General features: G+C 40.6%; 1 protein-coding gene across 11 annotated transcripts in view; it reads right to left on the bottom strand.

Moving 5' to 3' along the window:
• Window positions 1-20,055, bottom strand: part of PAK1 (p21 (RAC1) activated kinase 1) — a 160,997-nt gene extending 140,942 nt beyond the window's left edge. The window contains exons 1-3 of one of the 11 annotated variants that reach the window (XM_069564927.1): window positions 19,859-20,055; window positions 19,352-19,653; window positions 15,743-15,803 (exon numbers count right to left, since the gene is read on the bottom strand). The gene's annotated coding sequence lies outside the window, so the exon portion shown is untranslated. Of the gene's footprint in view, window positions 1-15,742; window positions 15,804-19,216 lie in introns of those variants that run through there. The other 10 variants (XM_069564937.1, XM_070289444.1, XM_069564933.1 and 7 more) reach the window with 10 other exon arrangements.
• Between the last annotated feature and the right edge of the window lie 4,173 nt (window positions 20,056-24,228).

Below are 24,228 nucleotides of genomic sequence, written 5' to 3'. Positions count from 1 at the left end.
GGGTCAGGAAGATCTCCTGCAGAAGGAACTGGCAACCCACTCCAGTATTCTTGCCTGGAAAATCCCATGGACAGAGGACCCTAGTAGGCTACAGTCCATGGGGTCGCAAAGAGTTGGACACAACTGAGCGACTTTTCTTTCTTTCTTTCTTTCTTTCTTTCCTTCTTCCTTGTGACCATTTTTTGAAAACCACTGTCTGAAGGGAAAGCTGGCCCCAAAACCAGATCCAGGCGTAGGTCTTCACTCTACATCCAAACCAAACACATTAATTCCATTCTTCTTGCCAATGAATAGTCCAAGAACGTAGGCTTAACCAACTGGCATCTGGCACATCCCTGGAATCTCTGTTCAAGGATGGATACGTGGTCTAAGGTGGTCCAACTGGACTAAAGAGAAGAAATTTTGTCCATTTTGGGAGATGAGGTCAGTGTCTGTCTGTCTCTCTGCCTCTTTCTGCCTCTCTCCCTGTCTCCCTCCCTTTCCCCTGACCCTTCTGTCTATGTATCTCTCTCATCCACTGGTTAACAAAGAAATTTAGCTCCTCCGTTTCCATCAATTTACCACCATGATGGAAGGCAACTTGGTGATAAAAGTAACACAAGCTTTTACTTTTATCTTGTTACAATTGTAAATTGACATAAATTTCACTATGATTTATGCCAAATTTGAGTGGAATTGCTGCTTACAGAATTCCAAATGATACAGAATCTGGTACTCAGTCAGACATGACTTAGTGACTAAACAACAACAACTGGAAGAGGGTACAACCCACTTGAATACTCTCTACAGCAGAATATGTAAATCAGTTTGCTCAACACCTATTCTAACCCCTTTCAAGCTTTGAGTACTACAGAGATTGAAAAAAACAAACCCTTTATTTCCCAGATTCCCTTTTTTTTCACTCTTTACTTCCATTCTATTATATTCCATAACACTCAGAATCCCACTTCTTATCTCCGAAAGCACTTAATATTTATTAACTATCAATCCAGCTAACTTTTATCTGACAAATAATAAGTACTCCCAGACTCCCCTCTACAAGTCATTTTTGTTTCTGCTAATCAGATGCTCTCACACTAGATAATGATTTGGAACAATATTAGATGAATGGAGAGAGACTGGGCATAGGACATCCCTTTTGCTGAAACAAACTGCAACCAAGACAGCATAGTTCTAGATCTAGCAGGTGCAGCAACAGCCTCCTGATTCTGCATTCTAAAGCTGCAAAGACAGTGGCATCCTTAAGAGCTCTGTTCTCTGGTGCAGTTTAGAAAGTTTATTCCTGGAAGTTCAGCCTGGGTTCATTTCTTCCATTCTCCCAAAGACTCATTAATCTCGCTGGTACCCATTAATAAATCCATTTTCCTTGAACTTGTTAGAGTATATTCTGTTACTTGCCCCCATCAATAAGAACCTGACCAATAAACTGCCCTACACTAAAGATAACATATAATATTTACCGTCATATTCCCACAGCTGACCGTTTCCTTCCTTGTCTTTGCATCAAATCTTCCCTCAGTGTATAAGGTCCTCCTACACAATCATCCCATTTGCAAAAGTTGCCCACTTCCTCCATGAAGAGATTTACATAACAAGGAATTAACTACAGAAGAAAGGAAGAAAACCAACCTGACAGAGGAAACAGCCCTGAAGAAAGAGCAGTATGACATCTGGCAGAGAAGGGGCAAGGTGAAGGAGAGAGTGTTTCAAGCATAGAGTAACATTCACAAAGGCAATAAAGTATCTCTTGCAACCAAGGACTGACCCTACAAATTCACAACTTGCTAGAGCTGGGAGTGATGCTGTCCCACATACTGAGGTTGCTTGAAAATTAATATGGATATAAGTGATTTTTAGAGTCACTTGTCAGTAATTACAAAGCATAATAACTATGCACAAAAAACTATTATATTAGGAGGTGCTGCTGCTACTGCTGCTAAGTCGCTTCAGTCGTGTCCAACTCTGTGCGATCCCATAGACGGCAGCCCACCAGGCTCCCCCGTCCCTGGGATTCTCCAGGCAAGAGTACTGGAGTGGGTTGCCATTTCCTTTTCCAATGCATGAAAGTGGAAAGTGAAAAGTGAAAGTGAAGTCACTCAGCCATGTCCGACTCTTAGCAACCCCATGGACTGCAGCCTATCCGGCTCCTCCATCCATGGGATTTTCCAGGCAAGAGTACTGGAGTGGGGTGCCATTGCCTTCTCCAATATTAGGGGCTATAGGAGCTAACTCCCCAAAGCAGAGATCACAGTCTTCCACTCTTAAAGATTTATAGCGTAGGGGGAAACAAAGACATCTGAGAAGATCCAGGACACAACACAAAAACTAAAAAGACAAGTGCAAATTCACATAAACTGTAAATAAAAAAGATTCCAGTCACTGGAATATCTAAAAGTAGATGTACAGATATATAAAAAACATATCTAAAAATATTCAGAGAAAAATTTCCTAAAAGAATTCATTAACTCACCAAATATTTACTAAGCAACTACTATATGCTAAAAATTATTTTAGGTACTTGAGGATACAGAGAAGCAAGTAGACAAGGTCCTTGCTTTTATAAGGCTTAAATTCTAACTGAAGGAGAACTGGGAACAAAGGTTTCGAGGACAGGGCTATAAATTAAAGCCCTGGTCATTAGGCTCATTTTCACTCCCCTCCTCTGCAATAATAATGGCAGTCAGCATTTACAGAACAATTATTAAGTGCCAGAATCTGTTAAGTGCATTACAATTATTATGTCTTGTAATCCTGGTAACAAACCTATGAAGCAAGTACTACTGTTAGTACCATTTTAAGGATAAGGAAACTAAAACTACAGAGGTTAAGTAACTATGCCCAGATCACAGAGTCCAGAATTGGTAGGGCCACAGGATTCATGGTTAGGTCTGTAGCAAGGGTTTTTAGCTGCTACACAATATAGAGGACAAAATTATCTTTACATGAGATAAGAGAATTGTTAAAATGGGGGCATGGAACTGTTACTGTGGCACAAGATTGACCATCTCTCAGGTTTTCTTTTTCCTTATCCCATAACATGAAGGGATTCCCTAAGCAAGGGTCACTTTCAGCATCTGTTTCTATGGTTTCAAAAACAATGTCAAAAGGTTTCTAGGTGCCTAGTGAAAAGGTACTTTGAAAGCTGACACTATTAGCCATGGGCTGGGACCCTGTGTTTCCATGCTTTCATTAAGGGGTATATTAGCATTGTATTAATTGGCACAAACAGCTGTAGCATAAACCTCCTGCAGGATAGAAGCCTGGCGGCACACAGAACAAAGGGAAAGGCAGGAAAGCAATGATTGGCTGACCTGGATCCATCTAGGTCAGGCATGGCATTTGGTCCCTCTGCATTTCTAAGTTCTCATGAATGTGGATGCCCAGGCTGCAGCCCTCCTCATTTCCATCTCAATCTCCAGGAAAAATTACAATGATAACAAGAGCTATTGAGGCAGAGAACAGACTTTGAATATTAAAGTACATGTGAGGCAGGAGCTAGCAAGGAATAATAAGAGAGGAGGTTCTCCATTAGGACATAACAAAGCACAGCAGTCAAACTCTACTCATTTACTTGCCATGTAAACTCTGCACCAAACAGTACCCTTTTCCCCATCTTCAGCCACACCATGCGGCTTGTGGGATCTTAGTTCTCCTCCCCAAACAGCATCTTTTCAAAGTGCTTTTCCAAATCTCTTCTATTACTGTTCACTTCTTCCTAGCACTTTGCTTTATTAGGTAGCTCCTATATACCAGACTCTGAGCTAGGCCCCAAAGGAATATAATGAATAATGCACAGTCCCCAACATCAGGGAACTAAACCCAACAGGAACAAAAACATACAAAGGAATTCCTGTTATCTGAGGATAGCTAATACCTAAAACTGCCAATTAAGTTAACTGATGAGAGACAAAAATTTCCTAGTAAATAAAAAGATAAAAAGTAGATGAGGCTTTTATCAAGATAAGTATAAAACAAAATTTTGTAATCTGTAATTTAATAAAATTTAACCTGTAATCACCACCAAGGTAATTCTTAAACCAAAGATCACTCACTGGGTCATTTCACATTTGGCTTTCAGAACACACTGATGAGAGGATCAATTTTGTAAAAATATTCAAGAGCTTCACCAATTTTTCCCAAGGGTCTCTCTGAATCCTTTGTTACTCAAATCATTCTCCTCTGAGTCTGCGATTATGTCTTTATTCACACTAGTTTTTCCTTCAATTTTAAACTGGTCTAACTTTACCTAATTCTCATTTGTCAATGACATGGCTGTGTGTGGTTCAAGCCATTCTCCAGCATAACTTTATTTCAAATTCATAAAATTCTTCATGTTTTGCAGAAATTTCAGCTTTTGTTTTAGAACATACCTGCATCACACTCTTAGATGTTAATTATACTACCATTAGAAATGTAACTACTGACAAAGAGGGTGAGGAGAACAAAGCCCAGGTGTGAGCTAGGAAGGGGATATTTGAGTGGGGACTGATTTTATAAGTGATTGGTTGCCATGGATAACAAATGACCATCCATACATGTAATCATAGTCCAAAGGATAGAATGAGTGCTATGAAAATTCAAAAAAGTTTAATATTTGTTGACAGTGGATAAATTATTTTATTCAAAAATTCAGTAAGTTTATTGAGAAGTTTATTGAGAGCCTACTACATCCCGGACACTGTTTAAGATACTGAGTATACAGCAAGGAACAAAACAAAGTATTACCTGTCTTAGACCTTTTGGGCTGCTATAACAGAGTACCTGATGCTGGGAAAGATGATTGGATGACATCACTGACTCAATGGACATGAGTTTGAGCAAACTCCAGGAGATAGTGAAGGACAGGGAAACCTGGCATGCTGCAGTTCATGGGGCTGCAGAGTTGGACACAACTAAGTGACTGAACAACAGAATACCATGGGTGGCTTGGTGGCGAAGAATCCACCTGCAATGCAGAAGATCCGACTTTGATCCCTGGGTCAAGAAGATGCCCTGGAGAAAGAAATGGCAACCCACTCCAGTATTCTTGCCTGGGAAATCCCATGGACAGATAAGCCTGGAGGACTACAGTCCATGGGGTCATAAGAGAACTGGACATGACTTAGCAACTAAATAACAATAGCAGAATACCATAGATTATGTGGTTTACAAACAACAGAAATTTATTTCTCACAGTTCTGGAGACTGAGAAGTTCGAAGGACCAGAAGATTCAGTGGTAAGAACTCTTTATGTGATTCATAGATAGTCATTCTCTCTCACATAGCAGAAGGGGAGAATAAGGACACTAATCCTATTGTGTCCTCAAGACCTCAACTCCTCTTAAAGGTCCCACCTCCAAATATCACATTTGGTATTTGGATTTAACATGAATCTGGGGGAGACATAAACATTCAGTCTATAGCATACCATCAGGGAATTTATAGTCATGAATGGGTATATGAGGGCTAAAAGCCTACAGGGAAAAAATGACAGCTCAGTTGATTTAAGTTGAATCTTAAAGAGCAAAGAGCTTTAATAGCATAAAGAAAAAAGGAATTCCAGGCTGAAGGAACAAAGTGATATATGAAAGTGAATAAAATTCAGTCTTTTAGGGATGGATTAGGGTCAAGTCAGATGAGGCTGAAGAAGTAGATGGGATCATATTGCAAAGTTCCCTGAGTAACAAACTAATTAGCATATTATTCCACCAGCAATGGGGACACACTGATCGGTTTTGAGAAGAATAGTTAACAGGATCAGGAAAATTATTTCAGACAGACTAATGGGTGAATAAGAGGACAGAAAGACTGGTCGCCAGGACACTAGTTAAGAGCTAATTACAAACCTAGAGAAAAGACTATTATGGTCTAAACCAGAGCACAGAAGATAGAAAGATAAAAACAAATTTGGAAAAAACTTCAGGGATAAAACTGACAAGGCTTGATAATCCTTGATAATGTGAGCTCATTCATTTAGCAAATATTACAACACTCACTATATTCTGGCACCACATTAAGGTTATGGGGAACAAAGGTGAACAAAAGAGATATGATCTTTGACCCCAAGGAGCTGAAAGGCTCGACATAAAACAGTCAGTAAGGACAGAATTACAGGTCATTATAAAAGCCATTACAGGGGCTGCCCTGGTGGTCCAGTGGTTAAGAATTTGCCTGCCACAGCAGGGGACATTGGTTCGATTCCTGGTGTCGCAAGATTCCACATGCTACAGGGCAACTAAGCCCCTGGGCCACAACTACCGAAGCCTGCACACCCTAGAGCCTGTGCTCTGCAACAAAAGAAGCTACTGCAATGAGAAGCCCAAACACTGCAACCTGAGAGGAGCCCCCACTCGGCACAAATAGAGAAAGCCCACATGCAGCAATGAAGACCTAGTACAGCCAAAAATAAGCAAATATATTAAAGCTATTACAGAAAAAGACAAAATACAGTAAGAGGATAATGAAGGCGATCTTTAGATCAAATAGGTCCTGGTTCACAGTAGATAACCAATATTTAAAAAGAAGAAAATACTCAATTTTCTTAAAGAAGAAAAAGAGGTGGGAGAAAGAAGCTAGACTTCTGAAGGAAACCAGAAACAGCGGTTAGGGGAAGCATACCAGGGGAGAACAGGTGTGAAGGCCCTGAAGCAAGAGAGACTTTCTCAAACTTTAGGGGGATGCCAATATCTCTGAATCATAACCACTGAGGTGGAGAGTTGCACAAGATGAAGTTAGACAAACAAAAAACAAGGCCAAGTCACTCAAAACCTTAAAATCATGTTTAAGATTTGATATTTGGGAATTCCCTGGCGGTCCAGTGGTTAAGACTCGGCACTTTCACTGCTTTCACCAGGGCCCAGATTCAATCCTTGGTGGGGAAACTAAGATCCCACAAGAAATGCAATGTGGCCCAAAAGAAAATAATTTATATTTTTTCCTAAATAAAATAAAAAGCTTTTACACGTTTCAAGCACATAACTCAGTTAAAAGATAGTCCAAGGTAGAGAGGATAGTAGTCTGGATTAGGGAGGTGACAGCAGAAATGGAGAGAGGTAGATGAATTCAAGAAATATACAGAAGTAAAATTAACAAGGTTGGGAGTACAGTTTTCCATATGAAGGAAAGGAGAGAAGGTTGGTGTCAGAGTTGAATCTTAAATTTCAGGTTTGAGCAACCAAAAATCAAAAATCTCACTTAGTAAGACAGTGATAACTGGAAGAGGACCAGGTTTATGAAAAATGACCAAGAATGTAGTTTAGAGCATAGTAAGTAGTAGATGTTATAAGACTCCAAAGTATAAATATCAAGCAGGCAATTGAATATAAGGATCTAGAGTTAAGGAGAAAAGTTTAAGCTAGAAGTATCTGGGGAAATAGGGAAGCTGTGCTCATACATACAGTATTCAAAGGTAGGACAATGAATGAAATCAAGTAGAAAGAGCACAGTGTAAGAGAAAAGGATCTCTCCCTTGAGGAATTGCAACATTTAAAGTCAACATTGTAGAAAAAGGCAACAAAATAAATGGAGGAATGGTCAGAGGTAGGAGACAAACAAGGAAAGTGATATCACAGAAGGGAAAAGAATATTTTTAAAGTGGGAGTAATCAATAAAATAAATATATGGAGAGGTCCAGAAAGACAAGAATAAAAAGGAAATTCCATGGCTGCTAACAACACAAAAGAGGGCTATGCAGGCACTATGAGCCTCTTGATGAAAGAACACATTAACATATATAAAATGGTCATGCAAAACAAAACAAAAAAACCTGAATTTTATCAAGCCTCTAGATTCTAACTTATAAGTAATATATAGGACCAAGGAACTTCTTAAACTGTAACAGGGTGATGCAAAATGCAGAGTGAGAAACTCAATAGGACAATTGGTTTCTTCAACAAATAATCTGAAAGGATGGGGGCGGAGAGACTGAGAGGGAATTTAGAAATCAAAGAAGACATAAATGAAATATCAGCCAATCTCTCTGTGTAGCCTTTGTTTCAAACTACTAAAGGAAAAAAACTGACTTCTGCACCACAACAGAACATTTTGACGACATTAAAGGATTATGGGAAGGGAGGTGGTATATGTGTGGCTATGATTTTGGAGTGATTTGCTTTTTTCTTTCTTAAGTAAATTTGGCACCATACGGGTCATTATGGACTTTAGCACAAGCAATTATGATAAGGTGGTGGGGACAGAAAGAGAGTGGAGTAGGCTGCCAAGTAAATAGGAGGTAAGGAATTAGAAGCAGAAGTTGTAAACAGCTATATAAAGAAGACTACCTTTGAAAGAGCGCAAAGATAGTGCTTAGCTTGAAGGCTGACATGGGATCTCAGGAGCACTACTGTGTGGTAGAGAAGAAAACTGTTTTCCTTTAAATAAAGCATTTGAATACTGCTTATGGTAACTCTAAAAAGCAAAATGTAAGAAGATAGTGAAGTGAGATTTCTAAGACAGGACCCCAGGAATCTAAAAGCATACAAAGGATCAGGCCTCTCCTTGAAAGAGAATCACTTCCTTCATAAAAAAAGGAATGGGTTCAAGTTCAAGTAGATTCTCAAATTCAGAAGTAGGAATATAAAGCTTCTATTTTATCTATTCTTTTTTAATTTATTCTGTTTTGTGATAAATGAGACAAAGTTGGGGGGGGGGAGGGGGGAGAAATGAAAGCACAAAGAGAAAGTGACAGGTAGAAACTGAAGGGAGAACTGAAGATAACCCTGAAGAAAAGTGGCTATTTCCAGATTTAGAAAACGCGAGGGGGAAAACAGGCTTTTGGAAATGGGTAATAAGTCAGTTGAACAGACCAACTTCTGAAGAAATCAATAAAAGAAAAACTGGTGGTATTTTTAGTTTCCAAATATTAAATGCTATCAAGAGCTTATTAGGTATACATATCACTGATTCAACAATTCCACTGATCAGAATTTATTCTAAAGAAATAAACTCTGAAAGTAGAAAGCTATATGTAATGTTATCGATAAAATTAGTGTAATTTATAACAAGGAGAAAACTAAATGATTTTGATGGTTAGTTTTATGTGTCAACTTAACTAGCTTACAGTATCCAGTAATTCAATTAAACACTAATCTAGGTGCTGCTGTAAAGTATTTAATAGGTATTTTATAGATACAGTAAACGTCTACATTCAGCTGACTTTAAATAAAGGAGATTATTCTTCATAATATAGGTGGGCTTCACGCAGTCAATTGAAAGGCCTTAAGAGCAGAACTGGGGTTTCCATGCTAAGGAATTCTACCAGTTCTGTTTCTCAGGTACAACACTGACCAACACAATGGTTTTAGGCAAATTATGAAATATCACCTTAAATTTTATAATGGATACTAAGGAGTAACATGGGGGAATGTTTACTATAAGTCAAGAAAAAAAGGCAAACAACAAATGTAGGTTTATATTTTGATTATAATTATGTAAGTAAGTATGTTTACATACAAGAAAAAAGAAAACAGAAGAGTTCATTTATTTGACTGATGGAATTGTATCTGAATTTTAAATTTATTAACAGTCTTACAAAAGTTGGTTAAATGGGGCTCTGTTATTTTTAATTGATGAAAGTAATGTATATGTTAAGCCTTATTAGGATTACTTGGCACTATAAAGAAACTGATACAAAACCACTGCCTGGGATAACACTAAAAAAGAAAACAAAGAATATTCTGGAACGCAAATACGCCTAAAAGGGCCTTAATCCAATACCATTTTTCGGTAACATAATTCCTTAACTCAAATAAAAGGAAGAAAGACCCAGAATGGCAAAGTAGCTGGAGATTCCCTTAAGAATTTTCCACATCCTTACTGAGCATCAGGGCATACCTTTAACTTTGACTCAGGTCAAAGGTGTTTGTACTGGGCAGCTAAATATTTAACATAGTGAGGTTTCCTCTCTCCTGGCCTCTCCCAACACCGGACAATGAAAGGATTCTTGCATATTTGCTAAACGTGATTAAAGAGTCTATGCACCTCAGTTTGAATGCTGGCTCTACTCTTACTCATTCAGTTAAAAACATTTACAGAATAGCTACTATATATTAGGAACTGCATCTACAACAGACAGCAAAAAAAAAAAAAAAAGATACTTTTTAAGGAAATAGGTACTATGTTAGAATTCTTTCTCTTCAGAAAAATGATTCTCTGGAGAGTAGGGTCTAGTAGACAGATATTAATCAAATAATGCCACAGAATAACACATAAGAGTATGAATGCTTCCCAGATAGTTCAGTGGTAAAGAATCCTCCTGCCAATGCAGGAGACACAGGAGACGTGGCTTCAATCCCTGGGTTCGGAAGATCCCCTGGAGTAGGAAATGGCAACCCACTCAGGTATTCTTGCCTGAAAAATTCCATGGACAGAGGAGCCTAGCAGGCTATAGTCCATGGGGTTGCGAACAGTTGGACATGACTGAGCAACTAAGCACACACACACAAACCTAAATATATACTAACTGTCTCTAGGCCACTTAGGAAACTTGGACTTTCAAAGGTCTATCATAATGAAATTTTACCCTTTGCTCACCCACTTTCTTGTTTTGTTTTCAGTTATTTTGCAGATTACATATAGATAACGTCTTGAACTGATCAAGCAAAATCTACCCAGATACCAAATAAAAATCCCAGAATCTGAACTGGCCAGATAACTCCAGATGGGAAAATAATTTTAAATATAAGAAACTGTTATAGGGGAACTAAGAGTCCTCCCAACTATACCAAGTCCCTTTCTACCCATGCCACAGCCTGGAAATTAAAATTTTGCTCTGCTAGCCCATGGAGAATTGTTTCCACACTGAAACACTATTACTAATAGACTATGGGGGTCAGGGACTATGTTACTAAGTAGTAAAAGTGAGGGCGGGGGGGAAAAGGAGGAAAGAAGGTAAAAGCAAACAACAAACAAATTTTAAAAAAAAAAACTACTAGTCATAAAATAATTGAACTAAGAAGCTGACATCAAATACATCTATATCACAGCTAAGGAAAACAGAGGCTCAGGGTGGTTAAGTGACTTGCCATAGTTACACAGTAGTAATTATAAACATGTCTTCAAATCCCACCTTGATCTCTCTGCTTCTAAATTTCCTCATCTGTAAAATGAGTATAGAACAGTATCACTCTTGTAGGATTATTCTGAGGAGTAAATGAAAAATCAAATGTAAAGTACTTAGCACTATCCCCAGTAAAAGGTCAGTTATAACAAGGCTGAGGGTGATGATTTGTTTCTGATGTCATTTATCCTCAGTATACGATGAGACTAGGGGTAGAAGGTGGCTGAGAAACAGGGAGTTCACCATCCCAAACTCACTTTTTTTAAAAAGATCAGAAGGGAGTAGATGAAATGCTACACTGATTATCTTGTACAATAAAACTCTGACATTTGTTGTTGTCTTTATCTTTTATTCTTCTGTATTCTCCATATTTTCTGCAAGAATCATGTATTACTTTCATAATAAAAGAAACATAAATGTATCTTAAAAACAAGGGGATCTGAGTAAAGACAATCAAATTGGAAGAGTAACTATCTGATACTATTTTAGCTTGCTGGACCCTAGTTACCAACTCCTGGTGGAAAAAAAAAAAATATATATATATATATATATATATTTTTTTTTTTCTCATGATAAAGGAAAATCCCAGAAAATGCCCACAGAATCTTAAGAGCTAAAAGCACTTGAATAGGTCACTTAGTCCAAACTCCGGACTAATAGCCAACATGAGTCAAGCACTTTACAGCTTACAAATTGCTATTCACTTATCTACGGAGCTCACTTGATCTCCCATAAAAGTATAAGACAGCTAGTCTTATTGGGAAAAGTGTATTGGGAAAAATATGCGCTCGAGTCAGAAGGACCAGTCCTCAAACCACAGCTGTGCTGTATAGCCGCAGGTGTTTCAATTAACCTGTTTTCATTTCTATAAAATGGACATGAAATAATACCTGTTTAAGCTAACCCAAGGAGCTGTTGAAAGAATAAAGTGAGATAACATTAGTAAAAGTACTTTGTACACTATCCAAAAGGTCGTTCATCATCTGGGCCTTGCCTTCCTGTCCTTTCTTACCACTCCCCACTCTGCACCCCATCCTCTAAGTGTACTACATTACTCAGGGTTCCCCAAATTATGCTCTCAAGCCTTCTAATCTTCATACTGCTCTCTTTCAGGAAGGTTCTCCTTTCCCTTCTCTTTCTACCTCTCCCCCGCTGCCTTGGTTAACTCCTGCTTCTCTCTCCAAATCCAATTTAGGTTCCACTTCCATTGAGAAGGCTTGCCAAGCCATCCCTACTTCAGGTGAAGTAGATGCCTTTCCTGTCTTCACATACCACCAGTATACATATCCATGTGTCATTTTTTTCTCAATATAATACAATTGTCTACAGTCATGTTTGGTTCTCAACTATAAATTTAAAGGTAGGCACCAGGTTACAATCTTTTTCTTCAGAGCCCGTGACAATGCCTGATGAATAACATGTGTTTAGCAAATAAATGGACTTTAGATGACAACTGGAGAAGGAAATGGGAACCCACTCCAGTATTTTTGCCTAGAGAATCCTGCAGACAGAGGAGCCTGGTGGGCTGCCGTCTTTGGGGTTTTGCAGAGTCGGACATGACTGAAGTGACTTAGCAGCAGAAGTACAAAAGACATTTATGCAAAATATTATAAGGCAGTACTTTCAAACTTGGCTGCATATCAGAATCATCTGTAACTTTTCAAGAATAAGGATTCCATAAGACTTTGCTTAAGTAGACCTGAGATACAGTCCAAGCAACTGTATTTTTTTTTTTCACATCTTCACAAGTAGTTCAAGCACATCGCCAAAACTAAAAACCATTGCTATACATAATAGACATAAATAGTAGTCACAAAATTACAACAGTTGTACCTAACATCTATATAACTTAACATCTTACAATTCATTTTCACATATTATTCATTTAATCTTCACAACAACCCCGTAAGTTAGGTATTATTTTTATTTTCCAAATGAAGAAATAGAGGCCTAAATAAGTGTCCAAGTAGGTCTTTGTCTAACTTTTCTTTCTACATCTTCTCCTTCCCCAGAAAAACTACAATAATATTGCCATAATATACAAAGTACTATGAGACAAGAGTTTTGATGAGGAAGCCATCAATCCCTTTGTGCAAATCAGAGAGAGAGAAAATAAGAAAACCTAAACCATGAAAATACAGGCAGGCAGACAAAGGTAGAAGCTACACATATACTGTCATTTATCATCTCCAAAGATTCAAAAGGCAGATTCTATAAAGGAGAAGAATGCTCTTGTCAGCTTCAGTACTTACACAAAGTGAAAGGGAAAGGGACATTGCAGAGGACTGGAAGTGGAAAAGTGGAGGAAGAAAGCCCCATAAACAAGAATGAATTTCCCAATGCTGCAAGCAAATTACCACACACCATCTCCATGAATAAGAGCCAAAACATAATGGAGTTCTTTAATAAGACTTAGATCAATTTTAGAGAATTAATCAATACCGAATAAAATCCTATTTATGAGGGATCAATGAAGCTCTGGTTCTTTTTTGACTTATTACTACACTACTCCTAGAGAGGGGATAATCTAGAGGATCCTGACACACAGATTTCTCCCATCTCAAAGACTAGATGAGAGAGTGGAGGAAGTTATTTGTAAGAGATAAAGCTTAACACTAAAGCAGAGAAATGTATTGCACTATGTTAATAAATTTACATTGGCAAAGGAAAAACAAATATTCAGGCACAAGTGACTCAGAATACAGATAAAGTCTTCTCTCTCAACTTCAATGAAAAAGTGTTATCCTGTAAGTCTGCAATATCATGACCATATGGCAGAGTTTTATCAGCAATTATTTTTTTGTGGTTCAAACCATGGACTTCAGTCAGGATTTTCTTAGTGAGAAGAGGTTAGAGAGTTTAGAGAGCAATCTAAAAGGACATTTCTAGTGCCCCAAAGTTTAGCCTCATAGAGTTTAAAAGGTTATTGCCTTTTATGATATAGTGGCCCACTTAGTGGGTTATAAAGTAACCCACTTAGATTTTTAAAACATAGTTTTAAATCAATATTTAGTCATTTCCTAATGATATGCCTTTGAGTAAGACAACATCTCTATGATACTAACTTATAAAATAAATATCTGTCTCATAGATGGCTGTTGTGAAGCTGAATAAAAAGTACCAGGGAAGGATGTTATTCTTTTACCTAATCATGATAAACATAAACGCAAGTAAATGTTTCTTCACCCGTCGTTCTATGTACAAAGAAAGAAAGCTAAATGAAAAAACTTAACTTTCACAGCAATAAACTTACAAAACATTTCTAAACTCTGCCATACAGAAAAATTAAAGCAGCTGGAATAACGAACACAACACATAATTGCTTGTATCAGATGGATATGGACTGGAACTGAGGTCTGTCACTTTCAGCAAAACCTTGAACAAGATCCCTTCACCAGTCTAAGCCTAGCCTCTTTATCATTGAAATGGAGATACTAGCAATCATCTTACAGGTTCATTTTGAAGACTGGAAAAAATATCTCGCATGGTATCTGGTACAGTGTGGTCTGTAACCTTTTTTGGCACCAAGGACTGGTTTCATGGAAGACAATTTTTCCACAGAAGGGGGTTGTTCAGGATGATTCAAGTGCATTACATTTATTGTGGACCCTATTTCTATTATTATTATTACCTAAGCTCCACCTCAGATCATCAGACATTAGATCCCAGATATAGACCCCTGGGTTGGGGATCCCTGCTTGTTGTTCAATAATGTAAACTGCTGTTAATAAGTTTACCACAACCTAACAACTTAGGTAACAAATTATACTTTTCAAAAGTGTTTTTATATTCAATATTTTTTTAGTTGCTTCATAAACCTGTAAGCCAGTCATAGCAACTGTTACTATCCTGATTTTAAAGTTACAACCAAAGGCACAGAGATAAAATAATTTCCGTAAAGTCATGCAGTAATATCAAGACTAAATTAAGGTCTCCTGACTTTCTTTGGGTTTCATTAACCACCCACCCAAAATAATAACATTAGTCCTTAGGAATTAAAATGAAACAGCACGTTCTTTTTGATAAACTTTTCTCTTTATTATTAAAAAAGTTTTATTCCCCGACTTCCTAGTCATGATTTAGAAAAACAAAAAGGGGGGAAGGAAATTTCATTAAAACCAGCAACAATAGAATTGAGAAGTATCTCAAATTAGCAATTGCTGATTCTACCTTGATTTTTGTTTTAGTTTCCCCCAATAAAACTGCCAACCTCTTAACTAAAAAATGTTTAAGGTCTACTTATCAAAATGATGCTTGTTTGATCAACTTATAATTTAGAAAGACAGCTTTCTCCCACCTTTACGAGTATACATCACTTTATCCCTCCATTTAACTCCTTCATTTCCATACTTATTATATAATGTTGTAATATCTTTAATTCCTTAAGGACTTGAACCACATCCTCCGTACATCTGTCCCACCATGGGACCCAGCACATGGTAGAGAAAGACTCAACAACTGTTTATAAATGAAGCCAATCTCCCAGAGGGAAGTTAGAAAAAGAGAAAACTGGATATGGTATCTTAGGGCTAATAAGAAAGTGAAAGAAACAAAACACTTTAAGAGCTTCACAAGGAAGAGAAACCTTTGTGTGGAGTCAAACAGGTCCTTGTATGGCTTTAAGTTATCACTAGAGAAAGACAAAAACCACAGGAGATCCGGAAGAGACAGTTTCAAGTTAAAAGGTTCAAAAGTTAGGGTGCTTACTTAAACTTGCAAAACTAAGTGCAATCCTGGCCTAGGGTATTTCAGCTGCAGTTTTCAGATCCTGAAAAAAAAAGAACAAAAGAAGAAAAAATCATGCAGATTCTGACGGAGAAAGACAGAAGTAAAAGGGGCGGGGGGGCGGGGGGAGCTCAATCTATTGATAAACTAAATCCCCCAAAATGTTGGAATCCATTTGGATTTGCATACTGGAGTGAGGTTCCTCTTCCTACTGAAAACTGTTCTTCAATAAACCCCAATGTAGCAGCTGGCAGTAAATAGAGTTAAATCATTTTTATATTATTCATTCAACAAATATTTGAATGGCTGCTATATGCAGTCACTAGTTTAGCCCCTGGGATTACAGAAGTAAATAAAACAAAATTCTCTGCTTTCAGGAAGCTTTCAGTTAAGTGAGAAAAACAGATGATATGAAATGGAATGGAATAGAATAGGATGGAATGGGATGAAACTGAACAGAATGGAACAGATGGGATGGAATGGAACAGAATGGAAGGAAATGGAATGGAAGGTCGGGCACTTTGTGCTATGGAAGAAAGAGGCAGGGAGAAAGGAAGCAGGGAGGGAGGTGGCAAGGTAATGGTCTTATTAAAGGCAGATCATTTAACACAGTGGTTCTCAAACTTTAGCGAGTATCACAATCACGTGGAGGATTGTTAAATATCTGGGGTTCCCAACCCCAGAGTTTTTCATCTGTATGTCTGGAATGGGACAAGTAATTTGCAAGTCCAACAAATTCTCAGATTCTATTGATGATCCTGGTACAGGGACTACACTTGGAGCTAAAATTATTCTACCCCAAAGAATTAGGTAATCTCAAACTCAAGGGCCTTGATTTGCTTTCTTCACTCATACATTCATTTCAAACTCTTATTCAGTGCCAGAAACTTTGCAAGGCACTAAGACTAAAGAGATCTTGCCCTCAAAAAATTCACAGGTTAATATTTGCAACAATGTGATAAATTCAAAAAAATTTGCAACAAAGTGCTATAGAGATCTATAAGAGTGGTCTCTATAGAAGCCCGGGAACAGAAAAGCAACTCATTATACGGAGGTAATAGGAGGAAAAACTAAGGGACACTTTCATTTTTCTCCCAGAAGTATAAGTGCTTCTCCATAGGCAGGTGCAGGATGGCATTTTAGACAGAACAGCACATGCAAAAGCAAGAGATGAGAAGAGGGTGGCAAGGAAGTTGTAGAAAGTGAGGCTGCAAAGGCAGGCAGTACTCTAATTTCTGAGAGCTTCTTATTCGTATCAAAAAGTTTAAAATTTTATCTTTAGGCAATGACTAGTCAGGAGTGGGGCTGGATATATAGTGCCTTCCTTTTAGAAACACTTGGACTACCTGATGTGAAGAGCCAACTCACTGGAAAAGACCTTGATGCTGAAAATAACTGAAGGCAAAAAGAGAAGGGGACCACAGAGGATGAGATGGTTAGATAGCATCACTGACTCAATGGACATGAATTTGAGCCAACTCCGGGATACAGTAGAGAACAGAGGAACCTAGCCTAGCTTGCTGCAGTCCCTGGGAGTTGCGAAGAGTCAGACACATTAGTGACTGAACAACCACCTCCTTTTAGAAAGCAGTCCTTCCTCCAAATTTAACACAGGGCTTCATACCATGTGCTTAGTAAATGTATACTGAATTGAATATACGTTCAAAAAAGCTCTTTGTCAAGTGCTATCTCACAGAAGAGAGGCAGGTCACTACCTTCCTTTCGGGACTCACTTTGACCAGGACAAGACTTGTAAAACAGGTCCAGCAGCCTCAATTATTGCACACTACTCCCTGTACAGCTGTTGTAGAGACTAGGGAAGGCCTTCATTGTTTACAAGCCTACCTCACCCACTAGACTTTGAGCTCTTTGACAGACAGGGAATGTCTTAACAGTTTCTGAATCCCCACAGCCCTAGCAGGAGACCTGAAACACAGTAGCTCTCCAGACTCCAGTAATACTGGGTAAATGAATGACTGAATAAGCAAATTTACGAGACAGACCCATAAGTTAACTGGATAAGCTTCATGGAATGTTTCATGATCTATCATTCAAAAATCCTTTTTTTCTTTTTGCCACTTTATTTATTATAATTGAAGGATAATTGCTTTACAGAATTTTGTGGTTTTCTCTCATACATCAACAAGAATCAGCCAGAGGTACACCCATGCCCCCTCCCTCCTGGACCTCCCTCCATCTCCCTCCCCATCCCACCCTTCTAGACTGTCACAGAGCCCCTGTTTCAGTTCTCTGTTCCAGTTTCCCTTGTTCAGTTACAATACACATGGTATTGTAAATTTCCATGTTACTCTCTCCATACATCTCACCCTCTTTTTTGAGAAGTAGAGTTTCTAGTTAAGATGAGGTGGATTTCATATGCACCTGATTCAGGATTTTCCAAATAGTAACAACAACAAAGTGTTAACAAGTGCTGTATCATAAATCCTACCAAACCTCTGAGGGACTCAGTGAAAAAGTTTTGCCTGAAAGGATTATGGGGGTGGGTGCCAGCAAAGACTTCATGGGAGGTTTGGCCAGAGTTGGGGGGGTGGGGAGTGGGTGCTTCAGTAAAGTCTTGAAAACTAAGTAGCACAAAAGCAAACAAGCAAACTCCTGGGCCTTTAAAACTGGAAGTGACCTGCTCAAGGTCACACAGGAAGTAGAAGTCATAAGGTAAGACTAAGGAGGTATTTGTGTACTGTCGACTCCTCTTTTCCCCTGACAAAGTTTAGACAGGGCACAAAGACACAGTAGGCAAGATTAAAGATTTTTCTAGGAACAACTCTTAAAGGTTAGACTAGTGACTTCAAATTTTTATTGGTAACCAAACTACTAACCCTTCTCATCACCTTTCACAGTCCTGGGAGGAAAAGCGCAAGATAGTTATCCAAAGGGCTAAACAAACAAAAAGCACTTTGCTCTCAACACGCAAAACTTCTCAAGTATTCTTCCAAAACACTCCCAGCAATGTTTGCTGTGAAAATATTCAAGACAGTAAAGGTTATAATAATCACGTCTTTTGAAGTGGAATAAGAAACATAAAATAACTCCAAATCTCGTCTCCCCGTGTTTTAACGCCACAGGTTTAGAGTATTGCCGATGTGGGGGAGGGGCGGCATAAGTCAAGCACTGTCCACTCGTATTTTTCAAGGAGTTCAACTCTATAGGTGATCCCCACGGCCAGGACAAAGGTGACTTTTCTTGTGCACAATGAACCTGTCGCCGCCTTGCTAGGTCCCCCTACGCGGTCCAGAGTTAGGATCCGAGGACCACAAAGTTCAGGAGGCAGTCGCTCCCGGCGCCGGACCTGCGAGGTCTCCCCTCCGCTGACTTGCCCTGGCTCTCTGGGTCCCCAGGCGTCAGAGACCCGCGGCCACGCAGGTTACTACACAGGGGGCCTTTGTTGGTCCGACAGAAATGGCCAGCCTCGAAAGAGACGCGCCCGCCTTCCCTCACCTGGCGCCCGCATCCGCCCGGCCGCGGCGGGGAATGAATGGGTCCCGGAACCCCCACCCCGCGCCTCCCCCAGCCCGGCGCCGCAGCCCGGCAGCCCGCGACGCCAGGGGTACAGGGCGGGAGGTCGGCTCTCACCGTCCGCGCTTGTTCGGCTCGACTCGGCTCCTCCTCCTTCTCCACCCCGGTGTCCGCGGCCGAGCCGCGGAGTGAGCGCTCGAGTGTGCGCAAGGGGCCGCTTCACTTTCTCCCGCCCGCCGCCGCCGCCGCCGCTCGCCCGGCGCCTCCCGACCCGCTCGTGCCGGGAAGTCCCCTCAGGACAGGGCGAGGGTGGGGGGGACGGGGTCAGCGACCGTGGCTGGAGTCGGGGAGGCGGAGGGACCTAGGCGACGCGGCTGCGGGGGGCGCTTGCTCGGAGATATGAGGAGCTCGGGTGGCCTCTGGGGGAGGAGGTGGAGAGACAGAGAGTTCTTTGAGGGGCTCTCGAGAGCGCGGGGCTCCGTGAAAGAGGGGGTAAAAAGTCTGAGGGAAAAAAGCGTCTGGGGCAGGACGGCAGAGTCGATGAGGAAGACGCTACAGACGAGCAGAGAGGGAAAGGGGTGTGGGGGCGAAACCGTGAGGGGCCGTCTACGGTGCTGCCCACACCTTGGACTCCAGCTGCAGCGGCCGCTGAGCCGCCTCCCCCACCTCAGCCGAGCTATTGTACGCCGCTGGCCGGGCGGACCGCCTCGCCCACCGGCCCCCGCCCCTCCCCTTGAGGCACAGGCGCCGGCGGAGCCCCGGCCCGCCCCACCTCCGGCAGGTGGGAGGGGGCGGGGAGGACAGGACGGACCCACGTGAGCGAGGCCCAGCCAGGCGTGGGGGCGGGGAAGGGCCACTCCTGGAATGACGTCATCGGCGCATGACGCCAGAGACTGGGGAAGGCACCCGGCTGCCCGTGACGTCATTGCGCTCGCCTCTCTCCTCTGACTGCGCAAGGTCTACTGCTTCGGGCTCCTTCGAGGCAGAAGGCTTTGGGCTGGTTTCAGGGTTGTTAGTGGTATAGTCATGGTCAAAGAATACGGCTCACCCCCTATCTTATGGTCCTCTCCGCATCCGCTAGCTCGATGCCAAGCGCTGAATTTGGAAACTTCCCTATCTCCTATGACCTCAGAGCCAGACGTTTATTATACTGGATTTGGGGCGGGGGAGGGGCGCGGTGGGAAGGAGGCAAAGAAATGGTAATGGAGGTTTCAATTGTTGTTACTGACAGAAAAAGAATGGGCTTCTTTTCCTAGTTTTTCCCTATAAAGGAGGCTACATTCAACGCAAACCTTTTGCCTGAGCTCGGATTCTGTTTCCCAGTGCCTCCTCCGTTTTCCAGTGTAGTGTTTGCATACCCGCTCTGTAAGTCAGATTCCATACGACCAAAACTGAAACGTTCAACATTAGCGAGGAAGGGTTTGGAATCAGATTGCTTTGTTTCAAATTTCAGCTATACAAATGTTAGTGATACGACTTAACATTTCTAAGCCATAGTTTCTCTGTAAGTAGTACCTGTATCCTTTCTGTAATAATAGTTAAGTGCAGTTTAACACGTATTAAGTCGTTTGGAATGCTGGCTATTCCTACCACCATTTCCCCTCAAAATTGTGACTCACATTACTTCTTGATCATAGAGAATGGACCGTCATTCAGCAGTTCACTGACCCAGAAACCTGAACTTAGCCCCCATTCTTCCTCGCTGAGCACTCATCAGATTGGTCACCGTCTTTGTAGAGTATCCTACATATTTCTCAAGTTCTTGCCCTTCTGTTCACTCATCACCATCACCTAGACAACTGGAGCAGCTTTCAGAGTCTCCAGATTCAATCCATTCTTAATGACCAGATTATTCTTTTTTTTTTCTTTTTTTCTTTTTTTTTTTTGTCTTGGGGTATAGCAAATTAGCAGTGTTGTGATACTTACAGGTGAACAGCAAAGGGACTCACCCATATGTATACATGTATCCATTCTCTCCCAAACCAGAGTGTCCTTTTAAAAACACAAATCTGATGCCTTCCCCTGTTTAAATACTCTGAAAGGGTTTTGTTGCTTTCAGGATAAAATCTAAACTCCTTAATTTAGCACTGTACAACCTTGGTGCTTACACCAGCTTGTCTAGCTTCATCTCACATGGTATATACTTTGTTCCAGCCACACTGAAATGCTACTTAATGTTCTTTGAACTTACATTTCTTCATGTCTATAGCCCTTCTCTTTTATCTCACTGGCCAAAGCCTATTCATTCTACAAAGCCCAGTTCAAACGTCCTGTTCCTTTGTTCTTTCAATTAATATTTCTTAAGTTTCTCTGAGCCTTCACAATGCTGTCATCTTATAGTACTTCATGCCGTTTATGGCATGTAACAGACAGTGTAGTAACTGTATTTGTGTATGTGACTCCCTGAGCTCCTTTAGAGCGAGTTATATTCCTACCCATACTATCCATATCCCCAGTATCTAGAATATGCCTGACACATAATATGTTATGAAAATGTACTTAATAAATGATCACATAGTACTTACCATGTGCCAGGTAACTGTTCTAAGCACCATCTCTTTTAAACCTCTAACAACCCTCTGAGATAGTCTACTGTTATCCTCCACCCCCCCCCCCCCATTTTATTGGTGAGGAAACCGAGGTGCAGAGGGGTTAAGTAACTTAACCCAAGATCATAACCCAGTAAATTAATTCTAAACTATTTTTGGATAGTCTCAATGGTGGGCAGAATAATCAGTTCAGTTCAGTTCAGTCGCTCAGTCGTGTCCGACTATTTGCAACCCCATGAATCGCAGCACGCCAGGCCTCCCTGTCCATCACCATCTCCCGGAGTTCACTCAGACTCACGTCCATCGAGTCCGTGATGCCATCCACCCATCTCATCCTCGGTCGTCCCCTTCTCCTCCTGCCCTCAATCCCTCCCAGCATCAGAGTCTTTTCCAATGAGTCAACTCTTCGCATGAGGTGGCCAAAGTACTGGAGCTTCAGCTTTAGCATCATTCCTTCCAAAGAAATCCCAGGGCTGATCTCCTTCAGAATGGACTGGTTGGATCTCCTTGCAGTCCAAGGGACTCTCAAGAGTCTTCTCCAACACCACAAAATGGCTCCCTAAAAATGTTCACATCCTAATCCCCAGAACCTATGAATATGTTGCTTCCTTTCACAAAAGGGATTTTGCATGTGTGATTAAATAAAGGTCTTGAGATGAGGTTATTCTGGAATGTCCAGGTCGATTTAGTGTAATCACAAGGATCCATAAAAATGGGAAAAATAGGCAGAAGAGTGAGGAAGCAGTAGATTAGACTACATAAGAGGCCAGATGTGAGATGTGATTCAGTATGAGGAGCACTCCACTCACCTTTTGAAGACAGGAAGAGAGCTACCAGCTAAGGAATAAAAACAACTCCAAAAACTAGAAAAGGCAAGAAAACAGATTATTCCGTGGAGCCTCCAGAAACTAACAGAGCCCTGCCAACACCTTGATTTTAGCCCAGTGACACTTATTTTGGACTTCTGGACCACAGAACTATGAAATAATGAATGCTTGTTGTGTGAAGCCACTACAATTGTGATAGTTTCTTACAGCAGCAATGGGAAACTACGAGTCTCAAATTAAGGGTGGCTGCTCTATGCTAACAAGTGAGAGGGACTCCTTGTCAGAGGTGCAAGATTCTCAGCTGCATCCTCCCAAATGTCTCAGGCCTCAGGGTTCCACCCCCTACCTATGGGAACTAACAGTCAAGGGGTCTCTGACACACCAACTATTACATTCCAGGCCTGATTTTCAGCATACTGTCCTCTCTAGCTGCAGGAAAAAAGGATTTTTAAAAACTCTTTCATGGAGGTTTTCTGGATCTCATACATGCCCTGAGTTGATAGGTGGATGACCTGAATCTGAAATTGTCTTTTATGCTATCTAAAAAAATCCAGCCAATTCCACGAATTATAATATCATTCAAGTTCTAGGGCACACAATCTTAATGTTGATGATATCTTCCCCAAGGAAGTAAAAACTTGTTCTTATGTGGGCAAAAAAACACCTAAGATTTTATAATGGTTTGTATCCTCCAAAGTTCAACCCTATTTGATAAAATCTTGGTTTTTAGTATTTCATTTCCTTAGCTAGAGATAATTTATTGGGTTATGGTTGATATACAACATTATATTCATTTTAGGTATTCAGTTCAGTTCAGTCGCTCAGTCATATCCAGTTCTTTGAGACCCTATGAATCGCAGCACGCCAGGCCTCCCTGTCCATCACCAACTCCCAGAGTTCACTCAGACTCATGTCCATCCAGTCAGTGATGCCATCCAGCCATCTCATCCTCTGTCGTCCCCTTCTCCTCCTGCCCCCAATCCCTCCCAGCATCAGAGTCTTTTCCAATGAGTCAACTCTTCGCATGAGGTGGCCAAAGTACTGGAGTTTCAGCATTTTAGGTATGCAGCATAATGATTTGATACATGTATATGTTATGAAATAATTGCCACCATAAGTTCAGTTAACATCCATCACCATATATAGTTATAATTTTTGTCTCTTATGATGAGAACTTTTAAGACCTACTCTCAGCCACTTTCATATATACAAAACAGTATGCTTAACTATAGCCATCATACTATACATTACATTCCCTAGACTTATTTGTCTTGTAACTAGAAGTCTTTTTGCCTTTTCAAACTAGACAGTTTATTAAAAAGCAGAGACATCACTTTGCTGACAAAGGACCATATAGTCAAAGCTATGTTTTTTTCAAGTAGTCATGTATGGATGTGAGAGTTGGACCAAAAGTTAGTCGTGTCTAACTTTTTGTAATCCCATGGACTGCAGCCCACCAGGCTCCTCTGTTCATGGAATTTTCTAGGCAAGAATACAAGAGTGTGTTGCCATTTCCTACTCCAAGGGATCTTCCGACGCAGGGATCAAACCTGAAACTCCTGTGTCTCCTGCATTGGCAGGTGGATTCTTTACCACTGAGCCACCTGGCAAGGGCAGA

This window comes from Ovis canadensis, chromosome 21 (assembly GCF_042477335.2).
Source record: "Ovis canadensis isolate MfBH-ARS-UI-01 breed Bighorn chromosome 21, ARS-UI_OviCan_v2, whole genome shotgun sequence".
Lineage (NCBI taxonomy): Eukaryota > Metazoa > Chordata > Mammalia > Artiodactyla > Bovidae > Ovis > Ovis canadensis.
Note: the sequence above shows the minus strand (reverse complement) of the source record. Positions and strands in the feature narration are given on the sequence as shown.